This window comes from Lethenteron reissneri, unplaced genomic scaffold, assembly GCF_015708825.2.
Source record: "Lethenteron reissneri isolate LAM-NWPU_2019-01 unplaced genomic scaffold, ASM1570882v1 scaffold_1846, whole genome shotgun sequence".
Classification (NCBI taxonomy): Eukaryota; Metazoa; Chordata; class Hyperoartia; order Petromyzontiformes; family Petromyzontidae; genus Lethenteron; species Lethenteron reissneri.
Genome location: NW_026891604.1, coordinates 213,646 through 220,416, shown reverse-complemented (window position 1 = coordinate 220,416; position 6,771 = coordinate 213,646).

The window sequence follows — 6,771 nt, the reverse complement described above, 5'->3', positions numbered from 1 at the left end:
GTTCGACCCACACACACACCGACCAGCATCAGCTGGGAACCAAGACAAGAGTGAGGAACGGCGACCAGCAAACGAGCTGGTGCATTGCCAAAAAGCACGGGGCAGGAGAGAGCACGGGGCAGGAGAGAGCGCGCGCAACCAGCTCATCCAGCAGTGGAAGGTGTCTGCAGCTGCCAGCGGACGAACGGAAAGAGTGATCAAGCGTCTTTAAGGACAAGCATCGTGCCGACGCAGCTCATCCAGCAGTGGAATGAGCCGGCAGCTGCCAGCAGACACTCCCCGAGCGAGAGGGAGCAACGAAGCCGTTTGTATGACACGCCCACCCTCACACGCTCACTGCTCCGCAGGGAACAAACTGAATTTTTGGTACAAGGAATGCCCAACCTCGGCGTCTGCTTTACGCAAAGAATTGATCAAAGAAGACACACGCACACTACACGCATATCGGGACTAATAAGATTGTACCAAAAAGTTATCTTTGTGTTTCAAGAAGGGTTGCCATTCCAAGGTGGTGCGTTAAATATCAACTGATCGTGAAAAGCATTACTGCCCATTGAGTTACGTGGATGCGGTCGTTTAGAAGTATTTTAGTCATTCGTTTTCGTTAATTGCAAAATCTTGCCAATGCATTAATTGACGTATACTTTTGCCTTCAGGAAATGTATCTTTATTGCCGTTCGTATGAATAACGTCGCATGCATGTTTTAAGAACGTTTTTCTATCGCCGTATATGCTTGCATTACTCTGAGGAATTAATCGAATGTTCTGTTACCCAGTTAACAACGTAATAATTGAGGGTTAAATGTACGGATCAATGAGGAGAACATCTCCAGGGGTACTGTGTTGTTCAATTCCAAGCATAAGAGTTCGCATATTAGACTGTTATGTTTTTGGTTAGAAATTAAAATTGCTTAACACAAAAGAGTCTGAGTGGTGCCTTCCTAAGTTCATACATAGTAATCTCAATTATGAGAACTGTATACTGCGGTGAGATTTGAATTTGGAGACCTGACATTAACACACTAAGACATAATAAGTAAATGTTAAAGCGAGAATAATTGTAATATCCGATTGATAATACGACCCTAGACAACGAAGCTAAACCTAATTATATTAACTGCATACATTAGCATAATCACATACATGTCCATAACTTAACACGATTACACTTTCATAATTAGCATAATTTGTGCGCATAATCGCATACATTGGTATAATTATGGATAATTACGCATTTCCCTAATCTTCATTAAAGTTTTATTATTTTTATAAATTGTTCAAGACCCGGCATATGCAACACTACGAACTTAGTGCTGCGTGGAATTGAATAATTAAATAATACATTATTTAAATGCATGCCTATACAGGCCACCATACTAAGTGTAGTCACCACATCAACGCCTCCATATAAGGAACAGGTGGACTTCTCCACAAAACTGGCTGTCGGCTGATGAAGCTAGTTGTAATTACTGGCGAAACGTCGTACTCAGATTGTAAATGTTGTGGCTTGGCTCTCCAACACACCGGTGTGCTGTACTAGTGACGAATTGGCACGTTCTGTTTACGTGACAACCCTTACGAGTTGGCTGTGTCAGGTGGTGGTGGGTTTAACGACACATTTGTATATTCATGCGATCGAACCCCAAAATCTCTTATTGATTCTGTAAGCCTGTTTACCAACCGCGAGCATCTCAGTCTGAGTGATAAGCAAATCGGAAGTGAAATTAAAATAAGCGCTGCCGCGTAGCATCTGCCCCAAGTTGTCTCGCAGACTTTCGCGAGATGCGAGGCGCCTCTACCTCTGTATCCACGGGGAAAGCGCATTACATTATGACATCAGTGTATTGCGTGACATCCTTATTGATCATTTCGCGGGGGCGTGGCGCTGCTTAGCTGATCAGCTTGCTCGCCTGTTTTGTTGTACAATACTGTACAGTACACTAATTCTGCCCTCAGTCATGGAACCACGAATTGTGCAGCGAGTGAAGGTGCGTGTTGCGTCCGTGGTGCGGAGGAAGAGAGGGAGTGTTGAACTGAGCCCTACGCCCCTCTTCCTTCTAATCAGCCCTTCCCCCATAATCTCATTGGCATCATCATCATCATCGTTAATATTAAAAAGTATGGACAGGTAAGGTGATGCGTGTTCATATTTTATGATGGTGTTATGTAATGTACTGTTCGGTGTTGAGTGAATAAACAGGCAACTCAGTTAAGCTACCACGTCTGACCATGGCCATGGTTCCCCCAACCCTCTATTTCCCATAGGCTCACAGTACTTTATCAACCGCGAGGGTTTTTCGGGAACCTAACCCTCGCGGTTGGCAAGGGATAACTGTATTCCAACAAGTCATTTAGTCGTCCGAGTCTGGCCTGTTGTGTGTGCCAAGGTTACGTCGCTGTATGGGTGAGCAGGCCTCTTCTTGTGTGGCCCAAAGTCTGTGGAATTCACTTTCCCTAAACATTTGCTTTGCTAAGATGCACTTTTAAGGATCTGTGATGCCACAGCAACGAATCAGCTTTGCCGGCGCTGCTGTCCCCTCGCAACCCCTCACACGAACGCATACCCGCACGTAGGACCTCGTGGGGAAGTCACCTGGCCTTTGGTTTTCACCCAGGGGCCCCTCGTGGGAATGCTGCAACGGTTTCCCAGGGTCAGGAAATTGGCAGATTTCCCCCATTTTAAATTGCACTGCCGTGCCGTGAAGTGACTTAAGATCACATGGTCACGGCAAGGCCACCCCGCCACCACAATGAGAACACACACAGCACGGCACGAAGGGGGCGAGGCCAGGAGCGGTGGGCCGAGAGTCCTGCGGACAGAGGTACACGGGGGAGCACTCTGAATGGCCGAAAAAACCGCCCGGATTAGCCGGGGGATTTCTTTGATGTAGAAAAGAATAAGAGGGGAGGGGAGATGACGACCGAGAGTTCGTGTTCTTCTCAAGTCAGCGATCGGGGCAGTCGACTTTCCGGCCACTCGAGCGTCCGTGTGACACGTCGCAGCGCAGCCAGGACCCGTTCCCAGCAGGAGCTTCATGCAGCCTCGGTTCCCCCCCCGACTTCCCGCACGTCCAAGCCGAACCGTGAGTATGTGAGAGAGGTGGGGATTAGCGTAAGGACCCCTCGGGAAATTGACTCGAAATAGACAGGGAGGATTGGGTTTAGACCGTCGGGAGACAGAGTAATTTCCTCACTGATTTGGGCTCTGGGTCACGTAGTGATTAACCTCAGTCGCGCCGGGAATACACCTCCAGCAATAAATAACAGTGCCGTGTGGTTTCTGTGAGTGTGGGAAGAGCGCGGGGTGGCGTGAGTATGCGCGTCAGTGTGGTGATCGGCGCGCATTCAATAATAAACGATCGCGGGCGTCCGGTGCAGGTATGATTGACGAGGAAAATACACGAGGTAACCTCGAGTCGATTGTCGTTGCGTTTGAGCCACGCCAACTGCGCGCGTGTGCACAACGGATTGACGCACGAGTATCATCGGTAACAGCTCACCGTAGTGCGGGCAATTGGCGCGCGAATAACTTCGTTAGCGCGACCATTGTGCCCGAGTTTTGCGTGCAAATCAGGCCGAAGTTCATCCGTCGTTGTACCCGGGTTTTGCGTGCGAATCCGGCCGACGATCATCTGCCGAGTTCATGTTCCGTGGAACAAGTGTCATGGATTATAGTCAATTGATAAAAATCAATTATTTGCAATTTCAGTACGTTTGTTGAGAACAAAGAGCTGTCTTTTTAAATGTGTCTTCCCATAAACATATTTATTTTGGAATGGACTAATAATTATATGGGCAATTAATTCCTTCGATTTAATTTGGTATTCATCCCTTGCTGTAAACAACAAGGCTCCCATTTTTATGTTAGACATCTACCACAATTGGTGTCCAAACTATAAATTGATGCCATATAATGATTTTCAAATGTATGAGGCAGTCTCCATTCCGTTAGAAAAACGTGTGCACAATTTAATAAAAGAGTGAAGAGAAGTTCAATGGAGGTTGCCATGCAGGCAGCTGTTTGTGTAAATCCGTGAAAGCTCGGTGTTGCACACTGACAGAATATCACCTCCTCGAACAGGTGGAACGTGCAAATTGGAGTATGTAAACACTAAACCTTGTTCAATAAAATTGAGTTGTTCAATTCAAGTGTTTTCACAATATTACTAACGAATATGTTTTAGTTTACAATGTTTAAGGGCGTTTGCCCTCCATATGCCTTGCCCAGCACTCAAGACAATCCCAAGACTCAATTCCAAGGCACCATCATATGCATTTCAGTGCCTAGTCCTGCCATCTATTGCAGTATCTGTGAGTTGATATGGGAATATTTTGGTCTAGATAAGTGGCTCCCAACATGTTGGATGTCACTTACCCCGAACAGACTTATTAACTTTCCGATTACTTCTATCATCATTGTCACAACCAGAATGAATATCTTAAAAGTGATTGAATTTTACAACTGTGGGTAGCTCTAGACAAATATCCTATGTACTGCAGGTTTTAAGATGTTGAGAGTTTAATCGCCCAACTCAACAATATCCAGGAACCCAAAAAAATCAAATAACACCCCAACAATATTTGTATATAACAATAGCCACGTCTCACAACAACACATTTTGTACAGGAGGAATAATGTTTCACACATTTTACACGTTTTTCAGTCAGACAGTAGGGATTCCCCCATGGGTTACACAATACGAGTTTTTTTTCTTATTCCTATAGAGCAGGGGTCCTCAAACTTTTTAAACAGGGGGCCAGTTCACTGTCCCTCAGACCGTTGGAGGGCCGGACTATAGTTAAAAAAACTATGAACAAATTCCTATGCACACTGCATATATCTTATTTTGAAGTGAAGAAACAAAACGGGAATAAATACAATATTTAAAATGAAGAACAAGTAAAGTTAAATCAACAAACTTGCCAGTATTTCAATGGGAACTATGGGCCTGCTTTTGGCTAATGAGATGGTCAATGTCCGGTTCCATATTTGTCACTGCTAGTCGTAACAAGTGATGCAAGTGTGCATCCATTAGTCTAGATCTGGTTGGAGATTTCAAATGTTTCATTCTGGAAAAAGTCTGTTCACAGACATAAGTGCTGCCAAAGATGGTTGCCATTTTGAGTGCATGGTTCCTGAGATGAGGATATGTCTCAGAGGGGAGAGATGCATAGAAATTATGAAGGCTGCTTGACTTGAATGCGTCTTTCAGAGAGTCACAATTCTGCAGTTCAGCCAGTTCCATTTGGTAAATTGTATCCACATTTTCAATGTCAATAGAAAATGGGTTACGGAAAAGCTGTATGTCCTGTTCATGGAGATGAAGCTCTTTAAATCCAAATTGGAACTCCTTTTGCAATTTTTCCAGTGAATCCACACGTTTTGTTTGGGAATGCAACCAATGGTTTTTCCGCTAACAGATTTTGAGTTGTGGGGAGATGGCAGAAGTTTTCCTCCTTCACTTGTTTGATGAGGAGGCCTAATATTACTTCAAATGCTTTGACATGTGATTGCATATCACAGATGAGCTTCCCCTTTCCTTGAAGTTGCACATTGAAACTGTTGAGTAGCTCTGTTACATGTGTCAGAAAGGCAAGGTGCCATTTCCATTCTGCATCATTGAGCTCTGGTACTTCTTTGTTTTTTTAAAGCAGAAAAGCTGTAATCTGTGGAAGTAAGTCATAGAAACGTTTCAAAACTCTCCCTCGACTCAGCCAACGGACTTCTGTGTGATACAGAACATCTTCATAGTCAACATTTAGCTCAGACAGAAATGCCTGAAATTGTCTGTGGTTTAGTGCATGAGCTCTAATGAAGTTAACACAAGATACCACAAATTTCATAACCGAGTCCCACTTCAGTGATTTACTACACAGCGCTTGTTGGTGGATGAGGCAGTGTATGGCTATTGGATGAGAATGGTTATGTTTGTCCATCTCTTGGTTAATGCGAGCAATTACTCCTTTCTTAGACCCACCATACTAGGAGCACCATCAGTTGTCACACTGGCTAGTTTAGCCCAGTTCAGCTCCAAACCATTCACAGTTTGGCAAACCTTTTCATAGATATCCTCTCTTCTTGGTTCTTTCGGTAAAGTCACGTAGAAGGGAAGTAATAAAATAATAAAAATAAAACATAATAAAATAATTCTCACGACGTTTCGGCCACAACGCAAGCAGCCGTCCTCAGGTGAAAGCCAGGTCTGTCGGGGAGACAGCGTCTGAATGAAACAGCACACGAGCTTGGAGCATATATAAGCTGGGTTGGAAACGGGGGAAAGAGCGCCTTGACAAATAATTTGCATATCAAGAGGAATTTAGCATATTTATGGGACATGCAGGAATGTTATTAGTACTACATATGCAGCACGGGCATATGTAGTACTAATCACATTCCTGCATTTCCATAAATATGCTAAATTCCTCTTGATATTGAAATTATTTTGTCAAGGCGCTCTTTCCCCCGCTTCCAACCCAGCTTATATATGCTCCAAGCTCGTGTGCTGTTTCATTCAGACGCTGTCTCCCCAACAGACCTGGTTTTCACCTGAGGACGGCTGCTTGCGTTGTGGCCGAAACGTCGTGAGAATTATTTTATTACTTCCCTTCTATGTGACTTTACCGAAAGAACCAAGAAGATGAATCCCTGCAGTCACGAAAGCTTTAAATCGAAAGATATTCTCTCCTGTAGTTGTTCCTTTGATACTTTGCAGTGCAGCAAGCTCTTCTGTGACTTCGAAATAGTCATTCGTCGCACGAATAAAAATTTGA